The sequence below is a fragment of the Galleria mellonella genome, unplaced genomic scaffold (genome assembly GCF_026898425.1).
Source record: "Galleria mellonella isolate WM207_F2 unplaced genomic scaffold, CSIRO_AGI_GalMel_v1 utg463, whole genome shotgun sequence".
Classification (NCBI taxonomy): domain Eukaryota; kingdom Metazoa; phylum Arthropoda; class Insecta; order Lepidoptera; family Pyralidae; genus Galleria; species Galleria mellonella.
The window spans coordinates 376,887-398,312 of record NW_026442102.1 but is presented as its reverse complement, the minus strand read 5'-3'; the positions used below and the strand labels follow the sequence as shown (position 1 = coordinate 398,312).

At 36.6% G+C, this 21,426-nt stretch overlaps 1 protein-coding gene across 1 annotated transcript in view; it reads left to right on the top strand.

The window, feature by feature from the left end:
- LOC113520959 (BTB/POZ domain-containing protein 19) overlaps positions 1-21,426 on the top strand; it is a 41,715-nt gene that overhangs the window by 5,157 nt on the left and 15,132 nt on the right. The gene's annotated exons all lie outside the window — the stretch shown is intronic.

Below are 21,426 nucleotides of genomic sequence, written 5' to 3'. Positions count from 1 at the left end.
TACCGCTCATGTCTATAGGCGACGGTTACCGCTTTCCATTAGGTGGGCCGTCAGCTTGTTTGCCATTCTAAGTTGTATAAAAAAAAAATAGCCCTTATATTTTGTGACTATTAAATTTGGTCGGAATCGCGTTATTGTCAATTTATCACTTTTATCGCATTTCGGAAAGCAGGGCGAGTGCACTCCACTCGGAGAGATAGTGTAAAGGTACCGATAAGATGCACCGTAACTAGATCTATGCTATTACCTCTGAAGATGGTTTAAATATACAAATGCATACGCAAATATGCAAACGCAATGTGCATTTGCATTCGGCCCTATTTATTAAAAATAAATAATGTAGTATGCTTACATTAAATTAATTTGCTGTATCTTATTTTTTAATTACCTTTTTTTTATACAACTTAGAATGGCAAACAGGCTGTCGGCCCACCTGATGGAAAGTGGTAACCGTCGCCTATAGACATGAGCAGTACCATGGACATAACAGAGTATAGTGATTCGCCCATGATACCCCCCATGCGTTGCCATTCCTGAGGACTCAGGTGTTATTCCTCTGTACCCTATAAATTCACGCCATATCCCACCCTTCAAACCGAAACTTATAATACAATCAAGCAATCAATTAAGTCAATTAATTATCGTAAAGTCCGTAATGAATGTTTATTAACAGTATTTATCTATGATATTTTACGCCATGTTAATACCATACCCCAATACGTACATACTAATACCCGAAGTTATATTTATGATACTGTTTGAACCAATGCCTACGCAGAGGGTTTAATTTATTTTCCGCTTTCGAATTCATTAGATTTACATAACAAAGTGTCGCTACTGTACCGCTGTGTGAAAGTGCCTTACACACCTGCTTGTTAATCACATAACTCATTCATTCCTCTCTCACAGCCCTCAATCATCCGTACTGGTTACGCTTCAAACTCTTTTCTCCTACATTCTTTACGACTCTGGAACGCGCTTCCTGATGCCATTAAGAGACTACCGACTAAACCGTCTTTCAAAAAAAGCGTTCACGCTCACTTTTTATCTTTATCCGAGCAGTAAGTGCTTATATATGTATAAGTATATTTGTTATTTATATATATTTATTCGTTTATATATGTAATTTTAGTATGTATGTATATCAATAATTAGTAGTACCGCATTCGAGAATTCTGCCACTTCCCTATGGTTGACAGGGAGAAAATGCTTTTAGCATTAAGTCCGCCATGTACACATATTTGTACTAATGAATAAATAAATAAATAAATCATCGTTCCCTCTCTTCCGTAAAACTAAAGGGGGAAAGAAAGGTAGATTCTTGTCGTAAATCGGCGGAGACTCTACGGAGCGCATCATGGTACGGGGTTTAGGATTATTGGAGACTTAATTACAGCGTCAGGAAAGGGTTGATTGATGATTCACTGACGTCGCTTGTTTGCGTACGTGTGCTGTTTACACAATAAGCTACAATCAATGTGCACGAAGCGTGGAAATCCTATTGCTTTTGCCAGAGTTTATAATGAATCTATATCGGGGTACTTAATAACTATTTTAGTAACTTAGGTTTTAATAACTTTCTTTTTTAGCATATTTTTAATGGAAAGTCTTGGCAGTTTTGTTGTGTATTGGTTTGGAGAAATTCGATGGTGAAATTAAAGGGTACAGAGTATAGATTTTGACATTGTATTATATATGATTATCGTTTTCCAATTTACTATAGTGGATTTACCATAAATCACAAAATTTACATTTTATATACAATAAAATTAGATATAATCGTATTCTGTTACAGTTAATTATTATAAATAACTTGGCATTTTTTTTTATTCAACTTAGAATGGCAAACAAGCTGACGGCCCACCTGATGTAAAGTGGTAACCGTCACCTATAGACATGAGCAGTATCATGGACATAACAGAGTATACTGTTTCGCGCATGATACCCCCCATGCGTTGCCATTCCTGAGGACTCAGGTGTTATTCCTCCGTACCCAGTAAATTCACGCATGTACGAAAATTCTAATAACCTTTTAATTTTAATAAGAAAATTTTAGTTCGTTGGAGTTAAATCATCAGTAAACTGCAGGAATATAATAATAAATAAATAAATTATAAAAATAATAGTAGAAAATCTTTATGACTTTATAATGAACGAACCGCAGCTAACAAAGTATGTAAATGAAGTTATTAAAAACGTCACAATAGAACAAATGCAAACTTGTAGCCACACTTGTTGGAATAAATGAGAAAAGTTTAAACCGCTCAGCGCAAAAAACAATCCAGCTGTCGTGTTGAGGAGCGCGCGCCACCTATCGGCAAAACAAACAAACCTGCGGATTGTAATTACAACTCGCGCGTGCCGCTCACGCGAACCGCTCGTTTTACGGTGACCATCCCGATTTGTAAATGGCGGATATTGGAATATGTTTTTTGTTTTATTAACCCTTAATTTGATATTATCCGCTACACCGAATACAAGCTGTAAAAAAATCCAAGTCTTTCAATATTTACAATATTGTTTTATAAACCTACTTTGGCAATGTCCGCCACGAAGGGCATGTATTTTTTCAAAAAGGGAAAGAACATGATTTTTTTATTATTTTTTTACAAAGCCCTACATCCTAAAACATATATTATTCACAAAATAAAAAAAAATAAGATATTTTTCTACCAAATTATGGATTAATATAATTAGATATTCTAAAAACATATAAAAATATATGGTAAACAGTAATGTAGCAATAAAACCTGTATATTAGTTTGCTACCTTTGTCTATTTTAAATATACAATCGGGACTTAGAAGAAGATGGGTATAGACTTTCATTAGCATGAGATCCAGTGTTTTTTTTTTAATGGATGATAATGGAATGGTAACCCCACCCGCGCTATCGGTATACACCGGCGGGGCACCAGTGAAGAACGATAGGTGAGGATGAAGTAGGTCAGTTAGCCCATCGTGACGAATTCAACTAGAATTGTTCACGATGGTTTCCAGGGGGAACCACGTGGAGGTCGACCTAATAGAGCATATTACTAGCAATGGGGCTGTCAAACTCCATTGCTACCAATCCCTTTCCCCCCGGATCCAGTGATTAATACACTAAAAATACGCGATAATTTGTTTAAACGTAATGTAGATACCGTAAGTGCGGTGTGTAGAGTCGCTCTAGATAATAATGGTGACAATGTGAGGGTACCTGAAGAGACTGCTCGAGCTGCCAGACGAAGACGCCGCTCACTTCAGTCCTGTCGAGACCACGTGGTGCAATCCACGTCGAAATGTCGGCAATAAAGAAGCAGCTATGTATGTACTATTTACGTGTAAAAGCTTTTACATCGCGTTAAGTCCCTATTGGGTATTTAAAATATGTCTAAACAACGTGAAATTATAATCCTTAAAAGCCTGATTTTTTAAATCAAATTAAAAAATATATAAGTGTATCCTTTACTATGTTTAGTAATGAGGAAAAATAGTAAAAAAAATCAAAACGATATTTTTATATATTTATTTTGAAAAAAACATTTGGTATCATTTTCAATACTTCAGGCACGGTAATCAAAATATTTAAATTTATTTAACAATGAAACAATGCAAACCCCGGTATTAAATTTAAAACTTCAGGCATCTGAGTCCTCAGGAATGGCAACGCATGGGGGGGGGGGGGGTATCATGGCCGAAACAGTATACTCAGTTATGTCCATGGTATTGCTCATGTCTATAGACGACGGTTATCACCTTCCATCAGGTGGGCCGTCAGCTTGTTTGCTATTCTAAGTTGTATAAAAAAAAATGTAAGGGTTAAAATTAACGACCTTTGTCCAATTCATAACTAGAACTCATCGCTAGCGTTTACCGTTACCGGCGATCTAATTTTCATACAATAAATATCACGACTATGTAAATTTATATTATGAATTTGTTTGTTTTTTTTTTCTCTAAGTAATGAATAATATCTAGAAGAATTGAACGGATTCTTTGCAAATCACAAGTAGCAACCTTAATAATATATAATATGTCCACTGCTCCTTATGGCAGTCTATAGGCCTACCCTATTGACTGCCATAAGGAACGGCCTTGACTGCACACTCATCCACTGACTCCCTGTAATGCATTTGAGGTCCTCACTTGATCTAGTGGGGGTTCGTCCTACACTGCGTTTGTCCATACGTACGCCACTCAAGAACCTTTCTTCCCCATCGGTTGTCGGTTCTTCACTTCAGCTTATCCTTCTGGCTTTGTCGGTTACTTTGTTTCTTTGCGAATATCCTCTCCATAGACCGCTGAATCTAAATAATATAGGATATATTTCATTTTTTAAACGAGAATGCAATATAACTATTTAATGTGGGCGAAGCCACAGTAAACAGTCAGTTACGTATAAAACTGATCCACCATAGCACCACAATATTACAGTTAATATCTTTCAACATTGTTTATGCATAACTTTTGTCTGTACTTACATACTAAAATTACTTTTTTATATATTACGTGCAATACATCATAGTGCTTATTTCTTACTCGACGTAACTCTCCTTATTTATGGTATCTGGGAAGTAAAGTCGTCAAAGTTGTGTGAACATAAAACTTAGTTCCCACGAGTGAAATAAAGTGTGACGGTATTGCAAAATAACGTAGTAGGCAAACACATCGCACGCGACATTATATTCAAAACATTTTTTATCTTGAACATAGGTAAAGCTTTTAGTTTATTAAAAAAAAACCTTAAACAAAAAAGTATTTGGTTAAATTTGATTCGAGCCGCGCTACTATCATTTCTGAATATCTGCTAGGCACTGGATATTTTTCTCTCTTTTTACCATGTCTACGACTGTTGAAACCTGCAACATTGCACACGTGATGTTCTACTAATTCCTATCCCCACTTCCTTCAATTTTAAGTTTTCAAAAATCCTTCCATAGTAGGTGATTACGTTATAAAATAAACCTATGTCTAAATTTCGTCTTTCTAAATATCAGTTTCGGATTGGTAGTCACTCAAAATATACGATTTTATGAGTACCTGTAAATAAACGGTAAAGCTGCAACCTATATATATATTTACCAGAGGGAGGCTTTGTACAGAAGTCGATTGCTTGGGTACCTCTGTGTTCCATTCGTGTTTCAACCGTGAAGCAGTTGTGTTTGCATGACTGTGTTTCGGTTTGAAGAGTGGAATATGGCGTGAATTTACTGGGTACAGAAGAATAACACCTGAGTCCTCAGGAATGGCAATACATGGGGGGTATCATGGGCGAAACAGTATACTCTGTTATATCCATGGTACTGCTCATCTCTATAGGCGACGGTTACCACTTTCCATCAGGTGGGCCGTCAGCTTGTTTGCCATTCTAAGTTGTATAAAAAAAATACATATAACTGTATTAATCAATCTTACTTCAATATTGACAAAATTCATATGATATCGTCGAAAAATATACTTAAGAATTTTGTTATATAATGTTTTCACATCAACAATATAGGTTTTGATAACAAAGACAATAAAATTATAATAATATATATTAAATAGATAATAATAATAATAAATACCATCACACCATTCCAGATTTTTGTCCAATTCTTTTACTGTCACTGCTATCAACTTCTGGAATAAAATCCCTGTACGCAGAGCACTCAATACGCATATTTTTAAAAGAAGACTTTTTAATTATTTGTTGGGTCAACAAAACCAGCTCTAGTTACATGTAATTCAATAGTTACTATATCACATGATGTCTATCGTAATTTTGATGTATATTTTCACCACATCTGCCAGCATCATACGCTTTCTGTTTTTATCTAATGGTCAGCTGGTAGAGAATGCCATATGGCATTAAGCTGACCACTTGTACAAAATTTTATTGTGCAATATAAAATAAATAAAATATAAAATAAAAATCCTACGTAATTAATGAAATGATGGTGAGCCGAGCGGTGCAAACAAAACGCGGATTCCAAACCGCGAGCGACGAACTCGCCGAAGGAAACGCAAAACAATGGCGACGAATACAAACAGCGCTCCAATTATTTTACTTAATATGCTCTCACACGCTACAATAAACAAAACGCCACATACATACCTGCACATAGTAACGACGCCGGTACAATATGTTACCTGCTCAAATTAAACTTCTAAAAGAATTACGTGATTACCAGATTTGTACCAAAGGTACACTTTGTACAAAAGTCGTTTGCTTGGCCACCTCTGTCCCATTCGTGTGTCTACCGTGAAGCAGTTGTGTTTGCATGATTGTGTTTCGGTTTGAAGGGTGGGATATGGCAGTGAATTTAAAGGCTACAGAGGAATAACACCTGAGTCCACAGGAATGGCAACGCGTGGGGGGTATCATGGGCGAAACAGTATACTCTGTTATATCCATGGTACCGCTCATGTCTATGAGCGACGGTTACCACTTTCCATCAGGTGGGCTGTCAGCTCATTTACCATTCTAAGTTGCATAGAAAAAAAAACTGTTACCAACACTCAACCGAGGGAGGAAGGGATTGTTAGTAAAGGGCTTTAACAGCCCATTTCTAGCAATATACCCTATCAGGTCGACCTCCATGTGGTTCTCCTTGGAAATCATTGTGATTAAATCTTGTTGAATTTGTCACAATGGGCCTACTGACCTGCTTTCATCCTCGCCTATCATCTCTCACTGGTGCCCTGCCAGTGTATATCGATAGCGCGGGCGGGGTTACCATGCCTATTTCACACATAAAAAAATCCACCGAAAGAAAAGAGGAAGTTACGTGATTACTATTAGGTACCAGTTTTGAACATGTGTAAAACACTATTCTACCAGAGAGTGAGACTTTGTACAGAAACTCTCTGCTTTTGTACCTCTAGCCTACTCATATTTCCACTGAAAAGCAGCTATATATGCATATATAGCTAAATTCTGGTTTTATTTAATGGGTGAAATTGGAATGATAACCCCGCCTGTGCCTGGGGGGGAAAGGGATTGTAAGTAATGGAGACTGAGAATCTCATTGCTAGCAATATACCCAAACAGGTCGATCTCCTTGCGGTTCTCCCTGGAAACTATCATTGTTAATTCCTGATGAATTCATCATGATGGGCTAACTGGCCTGTTTTCTTTCTCATCTATCACTCTTCACTGGTGCTCCGCCAGCGTATCCCATTAGCGCAGGCGGGGTTACCATACCATTTTCACCCATCAAAAAAAACCCCCGCCTGTGCTATTGGTTTACACTAGCGGGGCGTAAAGGTGGGTGAGGATGAAAACAGGCTAGTTATTCCATCCTGACGAATTCGACAAGAACTAACTACGATGGTTTCTACATTCCACTTTTTAAACCCGAATTGTGTTTAAAGATTTACGAAATTGGGATAGAGCAATGAAATTACACAGTTCATAGGCATAACACCGTCAGCTTGTTTGCTATACTGCGAAAAACAACCTGTCCGTCACACTGATCAGCCGTTTTGTTATGAGTAAAGTAGCTTCATAATTGATTCAACCAAGAATGGAACCCCAAACTCCTGCTTTATTCTACACTTCGGAAATAAAAGGACTGATTAAGCTTTCAACAAACGGTTACACAATAAAACCATTATTCTATTTATTTATAGATAAATTAATTCTGTACCGAGTTTCAGAATTGAATTTGCATCGTTAATTCCATAAAGTTAGCCATCGAAAAATACTTATGCAAAGTGTATGGAAATAGTTGCATGACTCCACCGACGACAATATAATGAGCTGAATTACTGAATGCATTTAATTGGGTTTTTGTTTAAGACATAAATCTTGAATGATTTCTAGCACTAAATCGTAATGCGCCGTAAATACGTAGAATAATTATAAAACTGTGACTACAATGTAAAGAAAAAAATACTTTTTTTTTCATACAATTTAGAATGGCAAACAACCTAACGGCCCACCTGATGTAAAGTGGTAACCGTCGCCTATAGACATGAACAGTACCATGGACATAACAGAGTATACTGTTTCGCCCATGATACCGCCATGCGTTGCCATTCCTGAGGACTCAGGTGTTATTCCTCTGTACCCAGTAAATTCACGCCATATCCCACCCTTCAAACCGAAACACAGCCATGCAAACACAACTGCTTCACGGTTGAAACACGAATGGGACAGAGGTACCCAAGCAATCGACTTTTGTACAAAGTCTCCCTCTGGTGTTTGTGTGAATACAAACTACTAAAAAATAATAGTATTATAAAGTCGATTTGAATTTTTTTTTTTTTTTGCATTTCATTAAATTATTCAACATCAATTATCAACGACATGATAACAGGCGAAGCCGCGCGGTATAGCTAGTAATCGATAAGAGTACAGAGATTGATTTACTATCGTGTGACAAGAAGGGATCATCAGCATCCTTTAGGAGCAGCTTTTTATCAGTGGATTGTAAATTTTCCTAAAGGTAACGTAGGTCGAAAAACGGCAAAAAATTTAGATCTACTCATGCTAACTTGACAGCTGGACTCTAGACAGAATCATATCAGCAGTAAACTGTCCACTGCTGAGCATAAGCCTTTCCCATAAAGGAAGTTTTACCAGTGGCAGGTGGGTTGGCAGTTAGGCTTTTAGTGATATTTTAAAAAGGACGCAGCTGCCCATCTAACTATCATTAAGCTCTCTTAGTCGTAATGTCTTTTATAAATAAATAGATATTTATTTATTTATAAAAGACACACCAACAATATGCTCACAACAATTAAGCAGACAATGTACAATGTTATAAGTATATATAATAATAAAAATTATTATTGAAAAATGCTTAAATAAGTTTACTTGAATAAAAACTACACATTTCCCTACCTAAGCTTTTATTATTATAATTTAGGCCATATGAACACATCAATTAAAGGTGTATACAGCTCTCACAGATAAGCGTCAATGTACACTAAGTAAATACAATTATACAATTAAACAAAAACTAACTACCAATCCATATTATAAATAAATGTCACACAATACAAATGAATTACACATTTACATAATTATTCTTGTCTATGAAATAACTAAAGATGTCGATTTTTTTCATCCCACATATGTCAATTGTTTACGGTTTCTTTTTATTTCAATAATCAATCAGTAGAACAAAAAGCTTATTTAAAAGATTTATTATTATATAGTTTCAGTCACATATAATAACAATGTTTTTGATAGACTGCTGTTTTTGGACATTTAAAACTAATCTATCCCCATTTTTGGAGAGTTTTGCCAGTAGTTTTGCCAAATACTGCTATTTCATATATGTACATACATGGTAAGGGAAGAAGGCGAAGTTTTTTGACAAAAGGCCGCAGTTAGGCCTTAGAGATGTTTTAAGTAGAACGCTGTTGCCCATCCCTCGCCCTCCTTTAGTCGCCTCTTACGACACCCACGGGAAAGGAAGGGGTGGCCTATTCTATGCCGGAACCATACGGCGATTTAAAAGATTAGCATCCTTAAATTGCGTTTCCTCGCGTATTGTTAAAATTTCGATAAAACCTACCAAGTTAAATAAAAATTAAGAAGACACAGTTCACCTAGAAAGTTTTACCATAATATTTTAAAAGAGAGTAATTTTAACGTTTTAACACCATACAAACAGGGGACTACTATGTAATAATGGAAATTGTTGAAGTGCACCCGATCTTAAGCGTAGTATGAAAGTTGAAATGACAACTGCAGCACAGTAGGTATGCACTTTGTTGCACCACCCTCCCCTGCCAACTATCCTGGCGTTCTCGGTTCCAATAAAAATCCCGTAAAACGTGGGATTTCATTTCTACGGCGCCCAAATAACGCAATCTCTACTGCAATATTGCAGTTTCCGTTACAAATAGAGGATTTGTCGCGACGGACCTCCGTACGAGTGTATATTTATGTAAATTCCACGCCGGCCTTATAAAATTTCAATTGGAAATAAGAATCATTTGTTATTTCAATATGAATTTATTATGAAATAGCTGCACAATGTGCTTTTGATTGCGTAAATTTATATATAAAATGCCCTATGTATAAACCTAGGATATGATCAATCTAGTATGTACTAGATTCTGTCCACAATATTGCATGTTTTTGTTTTTGTGTATATTTACAAAAATTATATATTTTACATTGTATATTTTATACACCGGCGGGGCACCCTCTGTGAAGGATGATACGAATGAAGTCGTTTGCAGTTAGCCCATCGTGTGAATTCAACAAGAATTGTTCACGATGGTTTGCATGGCTGTGTTTCGTGGAGGTCGACCTAATAGGGTGATATTGCTAGCAATGGAGCTGTCAAACTCATTGCTAACAATCCCTTCCCCCCCCCCTCCCAATATTGTATTATATTCAAACCGAAACACAATCATGCAAACACAACTGCTTCATGGTAGAAACGCGAATGGGACAGATGTACCCAAGCAATCAACCCATTTTCAACTCTGCATTTTAAAGCTTGTTATATAATTAGATGTCACCATACAAATGCTTAGAGAAATAACGGACCATTTTCATTAAACAATTTTTATAAATAGTTATGAGTGTTTCCTTTCTAACTTCTATATTTATTTTGTTTTATAATGATTGCATCTTCTATTGCGTAAAATAATCATTTTATTTATTAAATAATTAAATATATATAAGTACGTCAAGATATACTATGTACGTAAGTATATAGAACACTGAAAATAAAACGAGTGAGTTAATTTGACAATTTTTTTTTAATGGGTGAAGATAGAACGGTAACGCCACGACTCATAGGTATACACGGCCCAAGTGAAGGCTGACAAGGAAGATGAAAGCATTCATTGGTCCATAGTAACCAATTCAAACCGGGGACACAGATTTTGACACAACTGGGGAGGTAGAAACATTGCCATCAACAGAGGTATCAAGCAATCCACGCATTTTCAACTGGCAGCCATCGTGACTAGATTATATAGATAAATTTGTCACGATACAAATGCTGACCTGCCTTTTCATCTTTTATCATACAATTTTGCGTGATAAATAGTTATTAGTGTTCATACCTTTTTTTTATATTTATTTTGTTTTATAATTTTTGACATCTTCTGATGGAAAATAATCATTTTATTTATTAAATCCATTAAATATATAAAGTACAATATATACAAGAATATAGAACTACTATGGTTTCCAAATAAAACGAGTGGGAGTTAATTTGACAATTTTTTTTTAATGGGTGAAGATAGAACGGTAACGCGGCCTGCGCTATAGGTATACACCGGCGGGGCACCAGTGAAGAATGATAGGTGAGGATGAAGCAGGTCAGTTAGCCCATCGTGACGGATCCAGGGGGAACCACGTGGAGGTCGACCTAATAAGACATATTGCTAGCAATGGAGCTGTCAAACTCCATTGCTAACAATCCCTTTCCCCCGATAGGATGTATTGCTAGCAATGGGGCTGTTAGATTTCATTACTAACAATCCCTTACCGCTAATTTGACAATTAGCTAACAGAAAGTTGACCCGTTTTTGAAACTCGATGCTCTTTATAATCTAAGAGTAACAGCGACGTAATGTCGCAAAAAGGTATCTACTTTACACAAAATTCGCTTGTGAAAATATCAAACAACGTTTTGGTAAATTTTGCGGACAGAAACGAGCATCGTAAAATAAATAGTTGCATAAACAGCGCAGCCAGTTCAAAGATACAGTATTTCCCTCATTCATCCCGGTTATTATCAAGACAACAATGTAATAGAGTGTGGACAATGCAATACCTAGTACACTCCAATTGCATTGGCGACTGAATCAAAACTATTCCTTTTTCTCTTAAAGTACTCTTAAAATAAATTACCAGAGGGAGACTTTGTACAAAAGTCGTTTGCTTGTATACCTCTGTCCCATTCGTGTTTCAACCGTAAAGCAGTTGTATTTGCATGGCTGTGTTTCGGTTTGAAAGGTGGGATATGGCAGTGAATTTACAGGGTACACAGGAATAATACCTGAGTCTTCAGGAATGGCAACGCGTGGGGGGTATCATGGGCGAAACAGTATACTCTGTTATGTCCATGGTACTGCTCATGTCTATAGGTGACGGTTACTACTTTCCATCAGGTGGGCCGTCAGCTTGTTTGTCATTCTAAATTGTATAAAAAAAAATAGTATAATTTCTTTCTACAAAAATATATACCATACTATCATATTAGCCTTTAACTGTCTACTGCTTAACATAATCCTTACCCTTGGGGGGGTTTTACCAGTAGTTGCCACGTTTGGCAGGCGAATTAGCAACCGCAGTTAGGCTTTAGAGATGTTTTAAGAAGGACGCTGCTGCCCATCCCTAGCCCTCCCTTAGTCGATACCCACTCTTACGACACCCACGGGATAGGAAGTGGTGGCTTATTCTATGCCGAAACCACACGGTCCGGCCGAAACCACACGGTCCGGCCGAAGGCACACGGTATGTATCATACCACATCGCCGTTAATTCTCCACTTCCAAGTATAAGTTTCCCCCTGTTGGGGTGATTCTGCCAGTAGTTGCCACACTTGTCAACTACTTGGGTTGGCAACTGAAGTTAGGTTTTCGTGATGTTTTAAGACGGACACTGCTTCCCATCCGTCGACCATTACATTCCCTTATGTATGTATATAAGTATTATAAAGCAATCATTTATTGAATTTAAAAAACTGTACCTATGTTAAATACCTCAAGAGTTTGTTAAACCGTATTATTGTTTATTTGTTAATTAGCATGCTGTCTCCATTAAAATGATTGTACGCTAAGTATAAATAGACAGTAATCTTAATATTAAATCTTATCAGTGTAACAATTGCTAGGAGACCAAATAAATAAAATATAGAATCGAAATTAGCATCGTTCGTAATTAAACAGGCAAGATTCACGGACAAATATGTGTTGGAAAACAATAAAATAGTTTGTGCCTCGCATCATACTGGCAGCAACAAGCTTTTGTTGTTTTTCAACGCATATTTCTTCGGGTATAAAGTTCAATTTCACTGGTAAAACAAGCTCTCATTTCTATTTTACTGTTTATAAGTATATCCTAAAAAAAAATTACATCTTCCTCTTTTTTTAAGTCAGCTAAAAATTTTTTTTTATGGATGAAAATGGTATGGTAACCCCGCCTGCGCTAACGAGATACGCTGGCGGAGCACCAGTGAAGGGTGATAGATGAGAATGAAAACAGGCCAGTTAGCCCATCATGATGAATTCATCAGGAATTAACCATGATAGTTTCCAGGGAGAACCGCAAAGAGGTCGACCTGGTTGGGTATATTGCTAGCAATGAGATTCTCAGTCTCCTTTATTTTAGTTCCAAAGGTTAAAATTTTTAAAATAAATTAGTAACAACAGATTTTTTTAAATAAATAAACTGTCATGTCTCTAACTAAATCGACTTGATATTTACCTACACCTCGCCCCTATAAGCTCATCGTCCACCATACATTCCAAGATTGAATCGCAGCAATCACCATTACCGTTCGAATAGGCAAAAGAACATGAATAGCAGTAAATTCGTTAGTGAATTCCTTGCGTCCTACAATTTGCGCTGTGGACTTAGTATTTAGTCGCGTGCTCTGAATGACTCGAATTAGGTGAACTTCGCGTGTGAATTACACTCCTTACTAACGGCGCAGTTGGTAACACTATGGCGTCTAGGGTTGTAGAATTTTCTCTGGAGTCTTATTAGAGTTTTCACTAGGTTAATTTTTTTTTATACAACTTACAAACAGTTCTCAATTCTTGTTTCACGATTTGTTTCGGCGTTCTAAATTCAAATCAAGTTCATGTCACTTTGGACATAAAAAAGCTTATATGAAAGTATGCAACAATCTTTGTGTAACATAAAAAAATAATGTCGCATCATTATGGTCAAGGCCATCTTGAATTAACGCCATGTCAAACAATGTTATCGTGTCGATTGGATTCGCTATTTTCTTTACTGAGCAAAATATGTTTGTCTGCAACACAATAACCTAAATTTTTAGACAGAGAAACAAAAATATATTGAGGTCAGAGTCGATATCAAAGAAGTAGCTCAAATATGAGTAACTAAAGTACTACGAATAATAAATAAAAACAATCAGGTCGTAGAGTAATTTCTATATCACTTCACATACCCATGTTTAATAAAAAAGATTTTTGAATTTAGAGTATTTTTTTTTAAAATGGTTATTGTATTGTATTTTATTGTCTTTAACTCAAAATAAGGGAGCTCATCATCAACTGTTGCTCTTAACTCTGATTTAACAATCTTGAATCTTCCATTGATAATTCGGAAGGATATGAACTCTCTTGTGTCTATCTCTAACTCACTTCTCGTGAGGTCCCGGCATAGAATAGGCCACTCCGTTCTTTCCCGTTGCTGTTGTAAGAAGCGACTAAGGGAGGGCGAGGGATGATCAGCAGTATCCCTCTTAAAACATCTCTAAAGCCTAACTACAGTTGCCAACCCGCCTACCAAGCATGGCAACTATTGGCAAAACCCCCCAAGGAGGAGGCTTATGTAGTAAAATAGTAAGTTTTAATTAATCATTAACAAATTCTAACCAATGTATTACAATCCAACGGAACATCGCCATGCTACTTGCATGCACGCATCTTACAGTCATACAAGTGGTACATACTTGTACGTGTGTGTGTGACTTTTTAATATTTTAAAAAGTTGTAAAATGTCGAGTCTCAAATTTCACGAATCTCAGATAGAGGATAGACGCCTTAGTGCCGACCATAGTGCCAACTAAATTAACTAACGAGATAACGTCCAGAGAGTTATATAGCTGTGCGAATTTTTATCTCCAATCTTGTTTTATGTGAACTCTGCATTGGTCTGGTTATTTCACTACAAAATGTAGAAATACATAGAAACAGACTGGAAATAAAATGCAAAGCAGTTTAAAAAGGCTATTTTTCCTTATCACCGTCACCTCGGGTTTAAAATGTCTGCATAGAATTTGTATTCGTCTCTAAAATGTTTACTAAACCTTGTGTCGTGTTTGTATGTGACCATATTTATCCATCATTACAAGTTCCTCTATATATTTATTCTATTCTCGTAACTCGTCACTAACCTAATCTGTAAAAATATTATGATTCTAAATTTTTATATAAATAATAATTATATTTATTAATAAAAAATCGTTGAAACTGGCTACACAGTTATATGTATATAAATTTAAGATTAAGAAATATTGACTTGGCTCGTGCGAATCTTGAAAATTGCAGTATCACCTTATAATCTGACCTAAATAAAATACAAATCCAGCAAAAAACCGCTTTGCAGCACTTGATTAATTATAGTTGTATCAGCGTGCGTCAGCTTCAGCCGCGGTGTGCCCACTATTAATCGTGATAATGCAAATTGCGTGTCACTAGGTGTCAGCAGTGTCGCGCGGCGTTCCAGAAGTGTCGCGCGTTGCGGCCCAAGTGTCATCAATCATGACAGTACCCTGCCTCCGATACAAATTATGTTTAGAGTTTGCCGACACTGCATGAGTGATTACGCTTCTTAAAAAATTGAAAAGTTGCCAGGGGACTGTTTTGTTGATAAGCGTTTTGATGTTGGTGGCGAGGCAGTTTTGTTAGATTAACCAAATGAAATTTTAAAGTGTCCTTAAGACTATGATAAAGATTTGGGTAATCGGAGTCCTCTGCTAACTGTTGTTTTTTTTTTAATGAAATGTTAACCCCACCTGTTCTAATGGTATAAACTGACAAGACACCAATGATGAATGACAGGTTAGGAGAAACAGGTCAATTAGCCCATCACAACTGGAATACAACTGGAATTCAACACGATAGTGGATCTGGGAGGAGGTCGACTTGAATATACTCTATATTGCTTGCAATGGAGCTGGTAGTCCCCATTCATCGCTGACAACCCCCCCCCCCCCCCCCCTCGACTGTCTGTGTTATAAGGTAACAAACAAAAAAAAAAAAATTAATTAACTAATTTAGAACTTTGTTTCTTTTGAAAATAGAACAACTGCAAATACCACAGTAATATTTATCAAAAATGCGCAAAGATTTTCTGAATATTTCTCTGAATACAAGAAATTAGCCGGTCCCGCCGCCGGGGCGTGACTTGGTGGGCTCGTCAATTAGCCGTCGACATCTGCGCCGGACAGACGGACAAGTTAATCAGTGTATGTATTGTATTTACCAGTAGACATCGATAGCCGCGCCGGGAATGGGGAATGTGCAAGCTTCTGCTAATGAATTGAATGGGACATATGTAGGAACAAGTAGTGGTATTATTTGTTTTTTTAAATTTTACAAAAATTCTCATCTCCCCTCTCAAGGAGAGGAGATGGCAACTAGCCCCCGGCAGAAGCACAGTCGGCCCGGGTTCAGGGCCCCAGGGAGAGAAACCGGCGTACAATGCGGGCAGTATCTAAGAGCATCGCTTTCTGCATCTATCCCGGGAGTGAGCCGCCTCGGAATCCCAACCGTCTGAGATTTATTTTATTGTTATTTTAATACTACATCTAGAAACAAAAGTTGTCGAATATCTTTTGAAAAAGCTGTGAAAGCAGTTCATTTTCTTCGTCATCATCACTTTTGATCTCTATCGACGTTTTTATTGTGTTGTATATAGTTTATAAGTATGTATGTACATTTATATTTGTATGTATGTTTTTATGTAATATTTGTTTAATGTATTCATGTATGTATATTTATATAACCGTAATGTGCAGTAGTTCTCCATTGTATGTGTCGTGATTGCTAAGTCAATATCGATACGTACGTGTCAATAATTATTTGCTACAATTTTCAATTTTTTTTCTGTTTAGCCAAAGGTTGACTGCGAGAGAATGCTATAAAGTATTAAGTCCGCCTTTCGTACCAGACTTCTTTTTTGTAATGTGGTCAATAAAGAATAAATAAATTAAAAATAAAATCTAAAATAAAAATTAGAGATTCCAAATTTGTATACCAGACAATGTTAGATTTATTTTTGGAGGGTAGATTAAATTAAATAGAAAAAAAAATCTGTGAAGATACTTATTTGGAACGTCGCATCACTCACTGGAAGTTCAACAATAATTATTGTAAATGTATGTGTTATTTATGTATTATTTATTTGATGGATTTAATAAACATTTATCTAACAGTTACGTTAAATATAGCTCAATAAGATTTACAAAATACGATGGTTGTCTACGATAATATGGCACACCCCTCCAAAATACAAAGAATGAAAAATGTGTGAGTAAAAATATTAACAAGGTTTCGATCAAGGAATATAAAATCCTCTGACTAGAACCGTTACTGAACACGTTTCCTCACAAACGCAAACAGAGCTCTACGTCTGTATTTTATTAAACAAAACTGTTTCCCGTTGGGTCAGATTAAAAAATGATAGGTCCTGAACCATATGTTGCACTTGAATCAAGTGCTGTAACTCTACCCTTGAGGAGTATGTGAGGAAAAACAAATAAACAGCAAAAGGAATGGAAGACTTCAAAAGGTCTTAGGCATACTAAAAAGTTTTTAAACGACAATGCCGAGGGATGGGATAAACTCATCTATAGCGGTGACAGAGAAGAAGCAAGTCTTAACTAGACATATGCCAGGAAGGCATATACTATACGAGTCTATCTTCGGACACACTATGCAAACTGTGCGGTGATAAATCGAAATCCATGAAACGCCTTACTGTCCGACTTGACTCGCTGAAACTGCGCAGAGATGTTGCATCTCTGTGCATCTTCTACCGAATTTATCATCGGGAGTGTTCTGAGGAATTGTTCGGACTGATACCTGCTGCTGATTTTCACCACCGTACAACCCGCCACAAACTAAAGTTTCATCTGGACGAGTGGCGGTCTTCCACCGTGCGTTTTTCAAGGCACTTTCTTCCACGCACAACCATTCTTTGGAATCAACTTCCAGCAGCAGTATTTCCGAACCAATACGACAACATAACCTTCAAGAAAATTATATTCAAAGTTAAAGTATATTCCTTTTTAAAAGGCCGGCAGCACACCTGCAATGCCGCTGGTATTGTGGGTGATCATGGGCGGCGGTAGTCACTTATCATGTGAGCCACATGCACGTTTGCCCCCTGTGTTGTAAAAAAAAAAACACTTGATGTGCAAATGCGATTCGTTGGCAAGTATGCGTATGAGTCTACTGGGAACGGCTTACCTAGAGCCAGGGGACTACAGATATCTTAAACCGCGGGATATCGTTAGGGTAACACATAGGATCTATGAAATGATGGTATAAGGCAGGGGGAAGCACAAAAGATCTCAATGGGTCGACATGCAACGGCTCAGCTGACCCCATATGCGAATATAAGATAATATAACCGTTTCCCGCGGCTTTGTTGGCGCGTATTAATACATAAAGTATCGTATGTATTACATAACATATACCCTCATCGTAACCTTCAAGGGAAATGCATTCCTTTTTAAAAGGCCGACGACACATCAGTAATTTCTCCAGTATTGCAGATGCTCATAGTAGTCACTTAGATAGATAGATAGATAGATAGATGACCTTTATTACCATTATTAAGAAAATAAATATTAAAACAACAAAAAAAAAAAGAACAATTAATGTTGCTGGTAATAGGACTTACCATCAAATCAAATCAATTTAAATTTATTTTTATTCCCTACAATACTACATTGTGTTGAATACTTTTACAAGTGACAAGAACATATCATAAAATATAACAAAACAAAAAAATATGAAGCAGCAAAATAACCAATAATAATTGTCAAAAATAACATTACAATCAATTTACAGATGTCATCAGTAAGGCATAAAATATGAAAAGAGTCATCAGATGAGCCGCATGTTCGTTTGCTCCCTGTGTTATATAAAAAAAAACAAATATATTTTTTTTATTGAAATCCGTTCAGCCATTTAAGCATGATTAATAAACATTGAAACATCTTTACAAACTTTCTCATTTATAATTTAATAAAATTATAGTATTACGAGATTGACGTTCCAAGAATTAAGCGACCTTAACATTGTTAAAGAGCCGCCTCGTATTTTATAGATTTCCAATTAAAAATTATATATAGTATAACAAAATTGCAGCAGTGTAAGTGTTTGAAACATTCTAAACACAAAGCCTGTCACGATACGGCGAGCAACACTCGAGTTGATAATTAAAAACCGATAATCCCACTCGAAGCATTAATAAGCGTTTGAGAGCTTCAAGGAAAAACTTGGCGTGTCAAACGCGCATTCGGCTACAAGTTTTAGCCACAGCCAGTGGCGCCATCTGAGTGGCACTGTAATGACGTTGAAATATATTAAAATCGATAATATCGGCCAGTATCATAAATTACCAGAATTAGTTGAAGCTTTCGGTAAATTGAAAAGTTTGATATAGACGCGGCGACGTCACGCTCGGCGTAACCTTTGTGATGCTCATTTTTTTTATACAACTTAGAATGGCAAACAAGCTGACGGTCCACCTGATAGAAAGTGATAACCGTCGCCTATAGATATGAACAGTACCATGGACATAACAGAGTATACTGTTTCGCCCATGATACCCTCCATGCGTTGCCATTCCTGAGGACTCAGGTGTTATTCCTCTGTACCCAGTAAATTCACGCCATATCCCACCCTTCAAACCGAAACACAGCCATGCAAACAAAACTGCTTCACGGTAAAAACACGAATGGACAGAGGTACCTAAGCAATCGACTTTTGTACAATGTCTCCCTCTGGTATTTACGGGTACTTATGTCCAAAGTCTTTGGTTTTGTTAAAAATAATAATATTTATTTTATCATCATCATCATCATCATATCAGCCTTTGACTTTCCACTGCTAAACATAAGCCTCCCCCTTGGGGAGTTTTGCCAGTAGTAGCCACGCTTGACAGGCGGATTGGCAACCGCAGTTAGGCTTTGGAGATGCTTTAAGGACGCTGGTGCCCATCCCATGCCCACCTTTAGTCGCCTCTTAGGACACCCACGGAAAACGAAGGAGTTCACAATTCAAAAATAGCTCGCGGGGAATCAGTTGACATTTTAGATTTCTCAACGGTTTAGGAATTTAAATTCCTCTCAGTTTACTAAATGGTCTTATATAAACCTGATGTATAGAGGTAATACAAGTACTTGGTGAAACGTTACCTACATACCAGTGAGGCTTTGTCTTGAAATCTAACCAGAACAGAACTCATGTGCACGGCGCACACCACTGCGCCTCAACACGACAGTGGCGCCACCCAAACCTTGTACGCCAGCGATTGAATTTGTACACGCTCCGAATTCGATTTAATTTGCAATATATTTAGGCAATCAATTGTGATTTAGATAGAAATCAATTGGCCCACCTGTCTGCCACCACGGCAACAGTTCAATTAAGACGCCGACTAGAGATATTCAAATTAGTCGATACAGTCGACGTAGGAAGTTATTGCTCTACAAATAATCTCAAACTATAAATATATGTAGGTATACAAGTCAAATAACGTTTATCGATTGGCCGGTGCCAGATTTATAAATCGGCCACTAGTACTATTCGTTGATTCAAATTTTGCCGCCACTACCGCCCTCTATAATTCAGTAACCTTATTTTACTTATAAGAGACAGAAATTAAGGCTATCGTTTAGGTAGACTATGCTGACTTAATTAATACATTATTTATTTTAATTTAATTTATTAAAAAAATTAATACGTTACCTCCTAAAAACTTATTGAGCTATATTTAAGGTAAATGTTGGATAAATGTTTATAAAATCTATCAAATAAATAACACTCCACACTACTTTTTTTTATGGGTCAAAATGGAATGGTAACCGCGCCCACGCTATTGGTATACACTGGCGGGGCACCAGTGAGGGATGAAAAGGTTGAAAAGGCAAGTCAATTGGCCCACCATGATGAATTCGACAAAAATTAATTATTATGGTTTCCAGGGGGAACCGCGTGGAAGGCGACCTGAGAGGGTATATTGCTAGCAATGTGGTTATTAGACCTCATTACTAACGATCCCTTTCCCCCCACTCCACAGTACTAGGCCTACACCGCCTGCTGGTAAATCCATTACTACCAATGGCCTAATAATATCTATTGAAACTGAAACCATTAGATAGATAGATACTCTTTATTGTTACCTCCTAAAGATTACAATAGTAAACTTATTATAAATATAAACAATTACAAGAAATAATCACAATGAGAAAACAATGGGCGACCTTATCGCTAAGATATATATATATATATATATATATATATATATATATATATATATATATATATATATATATATATATATATATATATATATATATATATATATATATATATATATATATATATATATATATATATATATATATAGCCGTCAAATTAGCATGAGAATTATATGTTATATGTATTTACTTTAATGAAATGATAATTTAGTACTGGGACCAATACAGAGATTTTTTTTTGATGGGTCAAAATGGTATGGTAACCCCACCTACGCTAACGGGATACGC